We start from the raw sequence: 16921 nt of genomic DNA, 5'->3' as shown, positions 1-16921 counted from the left end.
TTGTTCTTATTAATCTTTCATCTACGAATCCACGATCGTTTAGTAGAGATTATATTCATAAATTTTTCGTTCTTAGTCAAGGAATTGCGAAGCAAATGCTCACTGATTTTTTGCCATTTAGTAGTTTTACCGGAATATGGTGTTTCTTTCTTCCTTTGATATGAAGCACTCGGAAACTCCATTTCCTTTATTCTCCGAAACGTTTTGAAAGACTGACTCAGACAGACGTTTGGATATTTGGTCTTCTTTTCCCAACGGAATTTTGGTTATTGATGGCTTGAGAAAGACAGTTCATGGTTGCAGTGACGAGCATTTTCTTGTAATTATCATATAAATGTAGTATTTGAGCCATTTTCACAACATGAATGTTATTCTCTCTTCTACGTTTGTTTACTTACAATTTTGATGTGCACATTTTATGTTAGAGGTACCATACCTGCTATTTCAGGATTTCAAAGTAGTATTTTATATGTTTAGTACTCTTTCGATCCAGTCATGGCTATATACTGTGGCTGCTATTTCCTAGTGGCAGAAGAAAACTTAAAAGCACACTTTGTAAACTTTTCGTAAGTTTCACCACCACAAAAGAGCATGTAATTGCCCTTCATCTACTTCAGTTTCAGTGAATCTCAAACATCCGCTCCAGTGAATCTATCAGTTCTGTCAAAAGATTTCTCTTTCTTTATTGACGCCATATTGTTTTTCCGCTTTATTTTCGGCCGTTTCAAAGCCATTTCAGAAGAACCATTCGTTGCACGCACCCTCTTCCTTGTTTACATCGCCAGTGCGTCTCTGCCAAGCCTCTTGTTCTTTGTCACATTTTCTTCATTAATCAAAGTATATATGAGCCTATATAGCCATACTGCAAATGCTGCGACCCGATTATTCATATTTCCTCCTTATTCACATTTCCCATCACGTAATGGGACAATTATTCTTTTCATCGTTAGTTTTGCAATAATTTTTCCGCCCTGACATGCCATGTTAGCAACTCAGTTACCTCTCGCCAGTCTTCTTGCACATCACACTACCCTGGCCAGGATTTGAACCTCTGCCGAACCCAGAAGGCATAGGCTCGAATCCTGGCTTGGGTAGATTCACCTGTCATGAAGAATTCCCTTTAGACTTAGATTATTCCGAAGGTAAAGTGAATTCGATATTAGGGGGATATTATGTCTTAATATGTGTGAGTATCAAAGATTCGCGTGTGTGCAAGTTACAAAATAATATACAGTATATATATATATATATATATATATATATATATATATATATATATATATATATATATATATATATATATATATATATATATATATATATATATATATATATATATATATATATATATAAATATATATCTTTATATATAATGTATATTTGTATATACATATATATATATTTATATATATATATATATATATTATATATATAAATATATATATATATATATATATATATATATATATATATATATATATGTATATTTATATATATATATATATACATATATTTATATATGTATATAAATATATGTATGTATATACATATATGTATATATATTATATATTATTTATGTATATACACATATATATATATATATATATATATATATATATATATGTATATATATATATAATATATATATATAATATATATGTTATGTATGTATATATAATATATATAATATATAGTTGAGAGAGAAGAGAGAGAGAGAGAGAGAGGTAAATATCCCATATGCTAAGAAATTCCCATAGTCTTTGCGATTGTGAGATGATATCAGTTTAATTGTGAAGACAAGTCTTTTGGTAGATGCCTCCAGCGAATGTCTATTTTTTATGGTTAATTGCTCCAATAGCTGAAGGTCTAGGAAAGTTCGTCGTTTGCATTAATGGCCGAGTGTAAGCTGACGCATACTCATGCATGCATTGCTTTCAAGATACAAGGAAGAAGCAAACTGAAATATGCTTTTAGATTTGCTAGTAGCTTATGCGTATATTGCCTGTGTATTTCAAATGCGTGTACATACACGTTTAGTATTTTGCACACACTATCATTAGCAATGATTTTTGTTCGAATGCCTATCAGAAATTGAATGCCTATATAGAAATTGAATATATATATATATATATATATATATATATATATATATATGTGTGTGTGTGTGTGTGTATATATGTGTATGTATATATATATATATATATATATATATATATATATATATATATATATATATATATATATATATATATATATATATATATATATATATATATATATATATATATATATATAAAGTGCAGTTCAGTGTGAATTTTCTTTTCCTTTAAATGGCATCTATTTGTTTTTCTTGATTTAGCCAGAATCAGTTTAGTGATGTCATTTCGTTGAGAGTTTCATGGCGGAATTCTCAAAGGATATGAAGTGGCGAACTCTTAAGCTTAGTCATACTTCATTATTCTTACGGTTATCAAACAAATTCTCGAAACTCTGAAAGTCTTTTAAGTATAGCTGTTTTTGCATGACTCACCCGTATGACGCTTATATGCACTCGGATGGCAGTGATTAACACTTGAGTTAGCCGTGTCGTTCCTGAAGAGGTTCAAAACTTGCATAATTGTTTTTCGTGCAGTTTTAGTGCCCGTGAACTTCATAACTCGAGGGTACGTGAACTTCTTTCTCCATTTCATTGATTCGTATTGGTTGTTAGCGCTCTTTGGGGATCTTAGTTTGTTGCTCGTAACAGTACACTTTTGATTCACGATCCAGGCAGGTGTCTTGAATTCCGGAAACAATAATATTGTGATCATTGAGGTGTCAGAAGTGACTTGTTGCGGTATGTGAAATTTCCAGTTGCGATGAAAATGTTTTTCTAGTTTTCAATTTACTAACTCTCAAACTTGGGCATTTCCGGGAGTCTTTAATTTTATCTTTGATATTCAAGTATGCAAGAAATAGTATTGCTTTTCTATTTTATATTACAGCCATTACTGTTTTCCTCTTATTAAATTTGTCTTTAGGTTATTTTGCTATCTTTTTCTCCCTTTTTTTCACCTGTGGATATCTGTTTCATGGAAGTTTGTCAGTCGAGTCAGTAGCCTAACAGGATTTCTACATTTCCAAGTTTTGTCTTTCTCTAGGAGAATAGCAAGTGGTAATGTCATCCAAGCTTCTGTGGGCACCTGCAGAATTACAAGACTCACAGTATGCCATGTGACAGGCTGCTGGTGATTAGCAGTGGAGATTTTTAGAACTGAAAGCCCATAACCAGGGAAGACAAGAGCGGCGGAATTTCCCAGAGGCCCTTTGCGTCGCACGTGTTGGCGTCGATGATGATAATAATGACGTTGGATTCTTACAAACATTTTACCGAAATAATCCTTGTGACTGGCAACGGATGGTCAGATTTTAGGTGGCGGGAATGGAACATTTAGGGAGAAGGGGCCCTTGTGGACGTCGATTGCTCAGCCTTATGGTCTCAAAGATGGTCTTATTTTCTTTCGTGCTTTGTTGGGGGATATTAGGGTCTTTGGTTGTTTTATGGGCGGTTCGGTAGTTTGTTTATTTGGCTAATCCTCCCCCCCTCCTCTTATTTTCACAGGAGTGTTTACGTCTGTGTTGGCGTGGCGCCAACCTTTAGTCAGGTTCGGGCAAGCGAACAGGTTCTTCTTGGGGAAGAAAACTTTGAGTACTAGCAGCAGTTCGACTTTGAAGACGTTTCTTGGGCAGCCGATATTTGGGCCCAGGCTGGAGCAGCGCACCAACGAAGATGGTTGTTTGTTGGCCGCAGGTGGAGACCCTGTCGGCAGTTTTAGGTGCAGTGGCCCCGTGTCCTTTGTATTTTGGCGAGACGGCAGCAGGACGTCGTGATGTTACGGCCTGTTGTCGTTAGTTGGTGGACTTCGCTGGAGATGGCTTTTTTTTTGTATCGACTGCTGCTGGTACTTCTTTTTTGATATAAAGTAATATTGCTTTATTTTTGTGTTTCGTGGCCCGGACCTGGCTCATTTTTGTTTTGGCCTTTTTTTTTGTTTAAGATTTTTATTCATATTAATAAATCTATTTTTATAGCAAACTCCTGTCTTTTTGTTATTCCTCCTCCTTTGTTGTGCGAGCTGGAGAGCAGCCCCAATAATATTTCCATCTAGATCCTGTGTTTTTCTTAAGGGCCGAAAACCTCGGGTTCGTAACAGGGGAGGAGTGTTGCGGATTGCAGTGACTCTTCCGTTGGTCTTGCTGATTTTCTAATATCGAGGATGTATCTTCAAAATGACGAAGTTATTGAAGGCTCAGTTACAATAATAATAATGTTAATTTAACCACTCACTGAACATGGAGTTATAAAAGTAATGATGACAATGCAATATATTGTTTTCATCTTGGTAGATTTTTCCTTTATATTTCACAATAAGCAAATAATGTCTGATTATAGGTGTGAAAAAAAAGGTGGTAGATCTGATTCCTGATAATTTCTCTTCTCGATCAGTTGTAGATTGTATTTCAAAACAGGTACTTCTGGACAAGAAGCCATTCCCATTCTAGTTTAGTCCGGAATGAAATAAAAGCGTTTCATACCCAACATATCAACGTCATGACTTAGATCTCTCTCTCTCTCTCTCTCTCTCATGTCGCTGTCCTGCTGCTGGTGCAGTATGTTTTCGAAAAAAAGGTCCCATAGGCTCTTGTATTCTTTTCAAAGGTTTTAAAAGTCCCCCATCTAAGACATTAAATCACCATCATTGTTGTAAGTAGTGTTATACATATTATTCAGCTCTTTTATAAAAATGACTTAAAATCTCATTGACCGTTTCTTTTTTGATCTCGTCTCGATGCATAACTTTTTTTTTCTCGTCACAGACTCGCTCCACGCACATTAGCTTGGCATCTTTCTCTTACTTTCTTTGATACTTTTGTTTCGAATACTTTTAGCGCCCTCACTTCTCCTCCCTTCCATTAGAGTGGGGCGAAGAGTCCTCTTCCAGCTCTCACTTCATTCATTCATTCTTCTTCTTCTTCTTCTCGCCCTCAACCCCACCTTTTTTTATACTCCCCTTGGCACTCTTCGGTCCAAAGGCTTTGTTTTGTCCCTCTACTTCTTTTCATAACTTTAGAACTCCTTGGGTCAACTTTTATTATTATTATTATTATTATTATTATTATTATTATTATTATTATTATTATTATTTCCTAAGTAATAAGTTTCGAACATAGGTCCTACAACGCTAGCCTTTTTTTCTTGAGATAATGATTAACATTTCATCACTTAGATAGAACTGAGTTTTTTTAATGTTTTATTGCATTAAAAAGGCATATGCCATGAAATAAAACTTTGTTTGAAAAATTGACAAGAAAAAAATATAAACATGAAAGTACCTTTGTTTACGATTCTTGGCCTTGTTACGCAAACAGGCTATTGATTTATTGTATTCTTTACTCTCAAGTATGAAACCTATAGCCTCTCCTTTTTTTATGCTGTTAATCAACTATTCACTATACTTGCAGGCATCTCAGTCTGTCTATGTTGTAGTCATTCTCACCTCCGCTCGACTTGTTTCATCCCATTTATATAAAAATTATTCAGCCAAAATCCTAACGCCTTTAAGTACGGATTGCTCCTTAGAGCAAGAGCCCGTGCTGACACAAGGTCACCTTAATCTAACAACAAAAGCATGTACAGTCGTCGTTTCCAGGTCACTTGATTTACTGCCACAGAAGCACCATCGACGCCTATTAGACGTGCACTGGTTCGTCCAGTCATGGTTTGCATTTACACTGGATTCGTGCATGTTAAGGCTCATCCATCTAATACTTTTTCTGTCCTATTGTCAAGTACTGTACCTATGGGACTTACCGTCGTAGCTCTGAAATATCGCATATAATTCCTTTTTGGTTACAAATTGTTACTCATATGAATCTGCCTTCTACTGTGCATTGTTTACATGATCGAGCGCCTACAACATTCAAACTCCGACTGATCACCTTTTCTTAAATTTTGTACTGTATTCTTCTGTCTTTTCATTTGATGGTCATCTCATTTTCCATTAACCTAAAGTTAATAAATGCTTGATATCAAAAGTGCTCACATTCGTCTTACATGATCACAGCAAGTTGCTATCTTTGTACTTGAGAGTAAGAGGGATAATAACTACCCAGTTATACTGGATGAGGAATAGCACAATATGTCAATGTGAAAATTCCTGCAAGAGCAGTGAAACTAGGATTTTTACGAATTCTCGAAGACGAGGGAGACAGAGATACTTTGTAAGAATGGAAGGCGAAGGAGACAAGATTTAGTAGGATCAGAAAAGATATATTTCAAACATAAGACGCGTCACGCGAATCTTTTTAACGGTCTTTGAAGGGCCTACTGCTTATCCCGATTAAATGGTGAGTCAGGCCGTGAAGATGTTGGAATAGAAGGGTACAGTAGTATATAGGCTTGTAGATTATGAAGGCAAGGTAACAAAAACGAATGAGAGGCTGCATGTGTGAATGTGATTGACGTAAGTACCTGAGAGAAGTGTCAAGGGAAGGAGGAGGAAAGGAAAATCCTTGGGATAATGAAACAGTCAATGAGCTGAGAATGTCTTTGGTATCTGAGAGCTCCAAGGTGTGGTGAGAAAGTGTGAATTTCACCTAGAATGAAGAACACGCATAGCAAATGCCTCCAAATGAAAAGTTTTCATCGAAAGTCCAGAAAAAAGGCTGACCTGGGAATGGGTTTGGTTGCGTCAATAAAAAAATTGGCAATCAAAAAACAAACATTTCAGGACAGGTTTGTATGCAGAATGATCTTGGAGTAGATGGAAGGAAGTGAAATGGACAAAACTGAATGCAAATGACGTTGTGCACGGAAGAGTAGGATAGAGGAGAGGGGATGAGTACAAATGATGGATCTAATCAGAATAGAGAATAAAAAGTAAATAAGTACTGAATTAGTGTGTTCCATGGGAGAGGAGCGTATAGGAACTTGTAATACTGGAGATGGGAGACAATAAATGCTAAGGACATACTTGACGAGAATGGACTGCTGATGGCGATGCGCACCTTATAATCTCATGTTATACCTTTTGAACTTTTCAAGTTTGTTTCCCTTTACCATTTTGAAAGGAACTTTCAGGACATTTCTGTTCCTTGTATTTTATTCACTATTCATTTACTGTTTCACAACGAATAATATATATATATATATATATATATATATGTATATATATATATATATATATATATGTATATATATAGATATATATTACATACATGTATATATATGTGTATGTATTTATATATATATATAGAGATATATACATATATATATATACATACACATATATATATATATATATATACACACATATTATATATTATATATATATATATATATATATATATATATATATATATATATATATATATATTATATCTCGTCCCGCCAGCTTTTGCACAAGCAGATGTTGCAGTTCCCATCCAATTTAGCATTTAAAACACCTATTTGTAGGCAAGTCCTTTTGTTTGTCAGATTATATATATCAAATTGAGTCTAGGCTCTACATAGACTATTCTATGTGTGCTTGTTCATACGTTCCTGATGATCAGTTCAGCTAGTATATCTTGCAAATGTGAATATGAATGATGTGGGAAACGTTATTAATAGTCTTAAACCAGCGTTCTTACCTTGTGAATGTTCACAAATTATTTATTTTAAATACATCTTTATTTTGAATAAGAGCTTTACTTATATATGCATTTAGGATGTGGGCCGGACTTTTCGCTTCATAACCCTTAATGTATTTAATAAAGAAAATTATTTTGAATTTAGAGCTCAATAATGAGAGGTAATTATCAAAAGCATGAAAATGGTTTAACTTAAATTCGTATTTCTTAGAAACAAGTTGTAGGCCAAACTTGATCTGTTTCGTGGAAGGCATTCATTCTTCTTTTGTAAACGATCATCATTGGTTGTTCGAGTTCTTTCTTAAAGATAACAAAGAAAGACCTAAAAGTCACTGAGGATGTTTGGCAAGACGGCGCCGTAATCTCGTGTACGTATGTACGCTGCGTGAAGCGGATTTCCGTGCGACACCGCAAGAGAACAACAACAGAGCACTGAGCCACTGAGGCTGGTGAACATGTGACCGGATGGCGGGCGATGAGTAAAGAGAATGATGATGTCACACGCGGAGCGGAGTTTAATGTTATGTATTTTCATAAGCACGTAAAATGGTCAGAGAGATCTTTCCAAGAATTTAGGTACTAACTTTTTACATTGTTGGGTTTGCGTGTTTTCGTATCTCTTGCATATCTAGGCTCATATGTGTCATACCCTGCCTGTGAATGCTCATGCGCTGTTCAGCCGGTTCTCCCCGCACATTTATTCCTAAGGGAAGAAGAATGCTTTATGAAGATGTCGAACAATGTGTTTCGCAATTAGCTATTCATTTAAAAAATAGTTATGACCAGATAAAAGCCCAAAAAGCAACATCTTTTACAGTTCGGAAGATGTATAAATTCAGCATTATTCGAATAACTTAACAGCACATTTCTGAAGTCCTCCTCACTCATGGTATTCCACAGAAATTCAGAAAATCCGCGAACGTCAGAATCAATACCCTTCCCCCCCCCCTCCTCTTCACAAATGTTAGTAACGCCTAAGAATAAGTGTGTATATCAAACGCCGCGTTTACCTTATTGAGACAAAAAACGAGGGATACCGGCTCAGTCACGTGCTCCGCTGACAACCAGCTTTTATCGTATTCTTCGAGCTTACTTGGAAAGTACAGTCAAATTAAGCATCGTCACGAAATTCGTGTTTCGAATACACTCGCGATGTGAACACATGGTATTTTATATTGCACATCATTGTTATAGTATCTTCCCATTACGACATCATTTATTAAAGACCAAAGAATGTCTTGTAACTAGCATTTCATTAGGGATTTTACATTGCTGGATGTATAGGATGGGTAAATGTTTATGTTTTGGATATTCGAGAACAGTATTTCTCTTTCTCTCCCTATATATATATATATATATATATATATATATATATATATATATATATATATATATATGTATATATATATATATAGGGAGAGAAAGAGAGAATACTGTTCTCGAATATAAAACATAAACATTTACCCATCCTATACATCCAGCAATGTAAAATCCCTAATGAAATATATATATATATATATATATAATGAAATATATATATATATATATATATATATATATATATATATATATATATATATAAATAAATCTAATGAAATGCTAATTACCAGACATTCTTTGGTCCATAATAAATAATGTTATAATGGGAGGATACTTTAACAATGATGTGCAATATAAAATACCATGTGTTCACATCATGAGTGTATTCGAAATATGAATTTCGTGACGATGCTTAATTATATATATATATATATATATATATATATATATATATATATATATATATATATATATATATACAACTGTACATGTATACAGTATATACACACATATAATGTATGTATGTACACAGTATATATGTATATGTGTGTGTGCACATGTCCATGTATGTATAAAATGTCTACATTGCCATTGCTACCACAGTAGGAGCTTGTTTATACACACACATACACACACACACACATGTATATATATATACATACATACATACATACATACATATAACTGATTCACGAAGATATGGAACCTGATGAATGTATAAACAAAGGCAAATGCCACAAAGGAAAAGTGAAACAATGGAGAGGTTGCTAGGCCTTTCGACACACGGTCCTTTACTAGCAGACTGATGAGAAACATAAAAGTAAGGGTGCAAGGTATCCTTGAGGATGGGGATTATAAGGAACAGATGCACCTGGAGTCCAACACAGTTGGAGAATTAGTGGACCGATAAAAAAAAAAAGGGTAAATCTTTGAGAGGTTTTACAAAGGATTAAGCCCAACTGGGTCAAAAGCATGGAAGAGTCAATTAACCCTGAAGGAATGGGCTAAATATATATATAAAACACACCCCAGACCAGGAAAACTTTAAGGTTGGCCAATTTAAGGAAAAAACACTTCAGTGGAAAGAGGAAGTTATGCAAATGCACACGGTGTAAGAAAAAAAAGTCCTAGAAAAATGATCTGTATCTTCCACGGGAAGTTGAAAGTGAATATTTACAACCCTGTGCAGGTCCTCTTTTCCAAGACACTCGTAAAAATATGCTAATTTTACAAAGTTATACGTGTTTTTTCTAATGAGCCATTTGATTTCATTTTGTAACATTATAATTACCTCTCACACAATATCATAACAGATAGGAACTAAAATCAGTAACAAATTCTGAGTATATTTATTGTAAAATATTTACGAGATTTACGGAGATGGTGAGATGCAATACCTTTTTGTGAGGTATATATGTTTCTTCTAATATTTCTTTGCACTTTTCTTTGTAAAATTACAATTATAGCTGACTTACTGGCATAAAAGATAAGAACTAAAACCAACAGCAATCCCTGGGTATATTTATGAGCAAATAAATATAAAGACAGCCTGGGACAGAGAGGGGCAATACATTTCCCAATCAAGTCTCAAGGCATATTGATCCCCCTCTGGTCTGTGCTGAGCTACTTCAGTTGCCATAAGTCATTTATGCGCCATTGAAGTGCTATGAACATCTTTCCCACTAAATTCATCCAAAACGTATGGCACGTAGTATTGATACTCATATGAGTTAGCCCGTCCATCGCTCAAAACCTGTTATAGATCCTCATATGATCATGCCCATCCTTAATGGTTAAAGGATTATATAAGGGAAGAGACTGACTACCAAAAATGGCCTTGGAATGAATAAGCTGATTACATATTAATAAAAGTACAACACTTGATATATTCTCCTTTTGGTAAACAATACAATTTTGCAAAATGAACATTATCAAAAACATAAACATACGAATGCGTAGAAAATATATGAGGTGACTAATTAGTAATTAAGTCAGTGATTTTATCTTTAAGGTAATTCTTGAACAATTTACTAATACAGTGATCCAAATAATACATGGCAGGGTTAAGGTTAAAATTACAGCTGGAAGCTAGCTGTATAATTTCAGACTCTAAAAGATTTCGTGAAGAGAAGTCTTTCAATCTGGCAATCACTGAACTGTCAGTCCAATTGATCCTGTGAGAGTTTTCACTTAAATGAATGAATATTGCATTGGATGTTTGCCCAGTTTTGACTGAATACTTATGCTGCTTAATTCTCACTTCTAATTCTTTACTAGATTGGCCTATATAAAAAGAAGAGCAGTCCAAGCATGGAATTTTGGATATTATATGTTGTTGTTTTTCTTAATACTATTTTTTATTAACATTCCTTTTAGTGTGTTATTATAAGAAAATACCAGGTTGACACTGAAAGATTTTAACAATGATTTTATGGTTTCTTTCTCCATGGTACCTTCACTATGAAACTTTTTTGTGGGCTTTATTCTTGATCCAGATGCTGGGGACTGACATTGCGTCGTGTTGGATTTCAGGTGCATTTGTTCCTTATAATCCCCATCCTCAAGGATATCTGTGTCACCTGTCAGTTGTACGAGCTCTCTTGTGCCCTTACTTTGATATTCTTCATCAGTCTGTTAGTAAAGAACCGTGAGTCGAAAGGCTTAGCAACCACTCCACTGTTTCATTTTCCTTTGTGGAATTTGCCTATATATATATATATTGTATATATATATATATATATATATATATATATATATATATATATATATATATATATATATATATATATGATATATATATGCATGTATATAAATATATAATGCCATTGTATGCATGTGTGTATAAAGTGTTCACTGCCATTGCTATACAGTGTGTATATGTGATATAGCTTATATATATATATATATATATATATATATATATATATATATATATATATATATATATATATATATATATATATATACACATTCACAGTGAAAGCAGACAGATTTTTGGAAGTCTCAGCCTCAGTAGGAAAAGAAGAGTGTGGGTTAAGAACCAACACATTTTATTTGCAACACGTTTCGTTGTTTTTTCATAACATTTTCGAGCCTAAAAGAGACATTTCAGTTTTTGGATCGTGTCAAGATTAGCGAACCCAACATTTGTAGTTCCTCATTGGGCGGGTTGGTATCGTTCTCTGCTAGCACTCTGCTGGTCCCGCGTTCGATTGTCCGACCGGTCAGTGAAGAATTAGAGGAATTTATTTCTGGTGATAGAAATTCATTTCTCGTTATAATGTGGTTCGTATTCCACAATAAGCTGTAGGTCCCGTTGCTAGGTAACCAGTTGGTTCTTAGTCCCGTAAAATAAATCTAATCCTTCGGGCCAGCCCTAGGAGAGCTGTTAATCAGCTCAGTGGTCTGGTTAAACTAAGGTATACTTACTTAGCGAACCCAACATCTCCATGTCAAGAACAGCGAACCCAATGATCCCCATGTAAAGAATGGCCGACCCTTTCCAGTCCGAATTCTCATTCCACATGAGGGCTAGTACTAAACACAGCAAAACAGTGATTCATCTACAGTTTCGCTGTCATCAGTACTAGCCCCTGGGGGTCAAATGTATTTCGCCTTGTTTAGTACTAGCCCCTGGGTAATCAAATGTCTGGTACCGAAGTGCTCATGTCTAGAACGGCGAACCCGATTATTCTCATGTAAAGAATAACGAACCCAATAATCTTCTTGTAAAGAATAGTGAACCCTGCTGCGAGTGGGTTCGTTAATCTTGACATGATCCCAGTTTTTTAAGTTAAAAGATTATGCAATCATTATTGGCTGACAAAGCTGAGTAAAGGTCACAATAATAGAGATAATTGGTAAAATCTTTAAAAATGATTTACAACAGCATACAAACTATAAAGTGGGTAAAACATATATATATATATATATATATATATATATATATATATATATATATATATATATATATATATTACCACAGTGGGTAGATTGTGATACAGCTTATTTACGATTGTCCCATAGTCGGATGGCTGTTTGATCTCTTTATTTATTTATGTGTTTTTTTTTTTGATTCATGAAAGTTTGGCCATTAAGTCAAGCACTCTCTCCATTTCTCAAAACAATGAAAAGAGTTTGAGTGGGTGGATAGCAAGATAGAAGAAAGGAAGTGGGAGTGTAAGTAAAGGAAAAGGCTAAAAACTTGGTGTAGCTAGGGGCCAAAGGGATGCTGCAAACAACTTTTAGTAATGACTGCAGTGAACTCCTGAGGTGCGCAAGTGGCACTGTCTCCCAATGAAAGTTGATATCTTTATGAATGGAACAGTGAGGGAAATCAGAGAACGGACATGAATGGAACAGTGAGGGAAATCAGAGAACGGACATGAATGGAACAGTGAGGGAAATCAGAGAACGGACTTGAATGGAACAGTGGGAAATCAGAGAACCATGAATGGAACAGTGAGGGAAATCAGAGAACGGGATGGAACAGTGAAATTTGAACAGACTTTGAATTTATTTAGGGAAATGTTTTTTTTTGATGAGGGAAATCATGAATGGAACAGTGAGAGAAATCAGAGAACGGACTTGAATGGAACAGTGAGGGAAATCAGAGAACGGACATGAATGGAACATTGTCTCAAAACAATGGAACAGTGAGGGAAATCAGAGAACGGACATGAATGGAACAGTGGAAATAGAACGGACATGAATGGATGAGGGAAAAGAAAGGACATGAATGGAACAGTGAGGGAAATCAGAGAACGGTGAATGGAAAGTGAGGGAAATCAGAGAACGGACATGAAAAGGTCAGAGAACGGACTTGAAAAGGGAAATCAGAGAACGGACTGAATGGAACAGTGAGGGAAATCAGAGAACGGACATGAATGGAACAGTGAGGGAAATCAGAGAACGGACTTGAATGGAACAGTGAGGGAAATCAGAGAACGGCATGAATGGAACAGTGAGGGAAATCAGAGAACGGACATGAATGGAACAGTGAGGGAAATCAGGAACGGACTGAATGGAACAGTGAGGGAAATCAGAGAACGGACATGAATGGAACAGTGAGGGAAATGACATGAATGGAACAGTGAGGGAAATTACATGAATGGAACAGTGAGGGAAATCAGAGAACGGACATGAATGGAACAGTGAAATGAGAAACATGAATGGAACAGTGAGGGAAATCAGAGAACGGACTTGAATGGAACAGTGAGGGAAATCAGAGAACGGACATGAATGGAACAGTGAGGGAAATCAGAGAACGGACATGAATGGAACAGTGAGGGAAATCAGAGAACGGACATGAATGGAACAGTGAGGGAAATCAGAGAACGGACATGAATGGAACAGTGAAATCAGAGAACGGACATGAATGGAACAGTGAGGGAAATCAGAGAACGGACATGAATGGAACAGTGAGGGAAATCAGAGAACGGACATGAATGGAACAGTGAGGGAAATCAGAGAACGGACATGAATGGAACAGTGAGGGAAATCAGAGAACGGACATGAATGGAACAGTGAGGGAAATCAGAGAACGGACATGAATGGAACAGTGAGGGAAATCAGAGAACGGACATGAATGGAACAGTGAGGGAAATCAGAGAACGGACATGAATGGAACAGTGAGGGAAATCAGAGAACGGACATGAATGGAACAGTGAGGGAAATCAGAGAACGGACATGAATGGAACAGTGAAATGGAACGGACATGAATGGAACAGTGAGGGAAATCAGAGAACGGACATGAATGGAACAGTGAGGGAAATCAGAGAACGGACATGAATGGAACAGTGAGGGAAATCAGAGAACGGACATGAATGAGGGAAATCAGAGAACGGACATGAATGGAACAGTGAGGGAAATCAGAGAACGGACATGAATGGAACAGTGAGGGAAATCAGAGAACGGACATGAATGGAACAGTGAGGGAAATCAGAGAACGGACATGAATGGAACAGTGAGGGAAATCAGAGAACGGACATGAATGGAACAGTGAGGGAAATCAGAGAACGGACATGAATGGAACAGTGAGGGAAATCAGAGAACGGACATGAATGGAACAGTGAGAGAAATCAGAGAACGGACATGAATGGAACAGTGAGGGAAATCAGAGAAATGGACATGAGAGGGAAATCAGAGAACGGACATGAATGGAACAGTGAGGGAAATCAGAGAAACATGAATGGAACAGTGAGGGAAATCAGAGAACATGAATGGAACATGAATGGAACAGTGAGGGAAATCAGAGAACGGACATGAATGGAACAGTGAGGGAAATCAGAGAACGGACAGAATGGAACAGTGAGGGAAATCAGACATGAATGGAACAGTGAGGGAAATCAGAGAACGGACATGAATGGAACAGTGAGGGAAATCAGAGAAACATGAATGGAACAGTGAGGGAAATCAGGACATGAATGGAACAGTGAGGGAAATCAGAGAACGGACATGAATGGAACAGTGAGGGAAATCAGAGAACGGACATGAATGGAACAGTGAGAGAAATCAGAGAACGGACATTAGATTTAAATGCAGAGTTCTGGGATAAAAAAATTACTGAATAAATATGGATGTTTACGTTATTCGTTTCCAAGCCTGTGCAATCAAATTATACTGGTCTAAGTATGTGTTATTGTATGCTTCACAATTTATATGAGCCCGTTCTTTTTCTATATAAAATATTAAAATCACCTTATAAATTTTTTGCGTTGTTTTCTAATTTAACATAACGTCATTCCCAAAGGCTATTATTTTTTTCAGCGTGTCTATGAAGGGACTTTATATTCAACACTCCGTTGTAGAGGTGAAGTTTGTTGAAATGAAATGAATGATAGAGGTTGATGCTGCAGGGCTGAACTGGGATATATATAATATTAATATTATTTAGAAAAGGTATTTCTTTTGCTTTTTTCTATTAAGAACACTTTTCTGACTTCATTTCTTGAAAGATGATGTCCGGCGATTACAAGAAACCTTAGTAAGATGTTCGCCGAGAAATACAAGTTCTTTGAAACGACTCTTCGAGTGCGTTACTGTACTGCGAAATTAAATTATTGTCGTTGTGGCTATGTAGCCTTCTAGACAGAAGGAAGGAAGGAGCAATCATTAGGTTTGCTTTTATCATGAATTTTTACATAATTATCAGAGTCATTAGCTTGTTGTTGTTTTTATTGTCGTTTTTACCGATGCTTTCCAGACTCGTGTTCATCTTATATCATTATTATTGTGAAAGTAACATCATCGTTCCTCTCTCCACAGCAACAAAAATCCTGTTAGAAGAGAGACCGAGTGCGAGTGCCCATCGCCAGTATTCAATAGAATAATTACTCCCCTAATAAAAGAGTCAATTTGGTCAAATATTAACAGCTGGTCTTTTTTTCTTCTCAGTGGGAGGGGAACGTGGAATGCCATGTAGAAAGTTGACGTATCTAAGTAGGAGGGAAGTGAGTTTTAGCAAGTTACTCTTTTGTAGTATAGAGTAGTTTCATGGGATGTATGTATGCGTATGTTTGTACACACAAAAACACTGCATATGTATATATATATATATATATATATATATATATATATATATATATATATATATATATATATTTACACACACACACACACACACACACATATATATATATATATATATATATATATATATATATTTACACACACACACACACACACACATATATATATATATATATATATATATATATATGTGTGTGTGTGTGTGTGTGTGTGTGTGTGTGTGTGTGTGTGTGTAAGACTGTGTATGTATGTATGTATGTATTAGGGAGAGAGAATTGATATAGAAAATGTGTAGCATAAAAGCCAAGTTGCTGAAAGTGACTGAAAGGTTTTATCATGAGAGTATCGCGTGTGTTAATTTAGAATATGTAGATGGGTGGGTGGGTGACTGGTTTGGCGT

The sequence above is a fragment of the Macrobrachium rosenbergii genome, chromosome 3 (assembly GCF_040412425.1).
Source record: "Macrobrachium rosenbergii isolate ZJJX-2024 chromosome 3, ASM4041242v1, whole genome shotgun sequence".
Taxonomy (NCBI): domain Eukaryota; kingdom Metazoa; phylum Arthropoda; class Malacostraca; order Decapoda; family Palaemonidae; genus Macrobrachium; species Macrobrachium rosenbergii.
The sequence above is the reverse complement of the archived record's forward strand: the minus strand, read 5'-3'. Positions refer to the sequence as shown.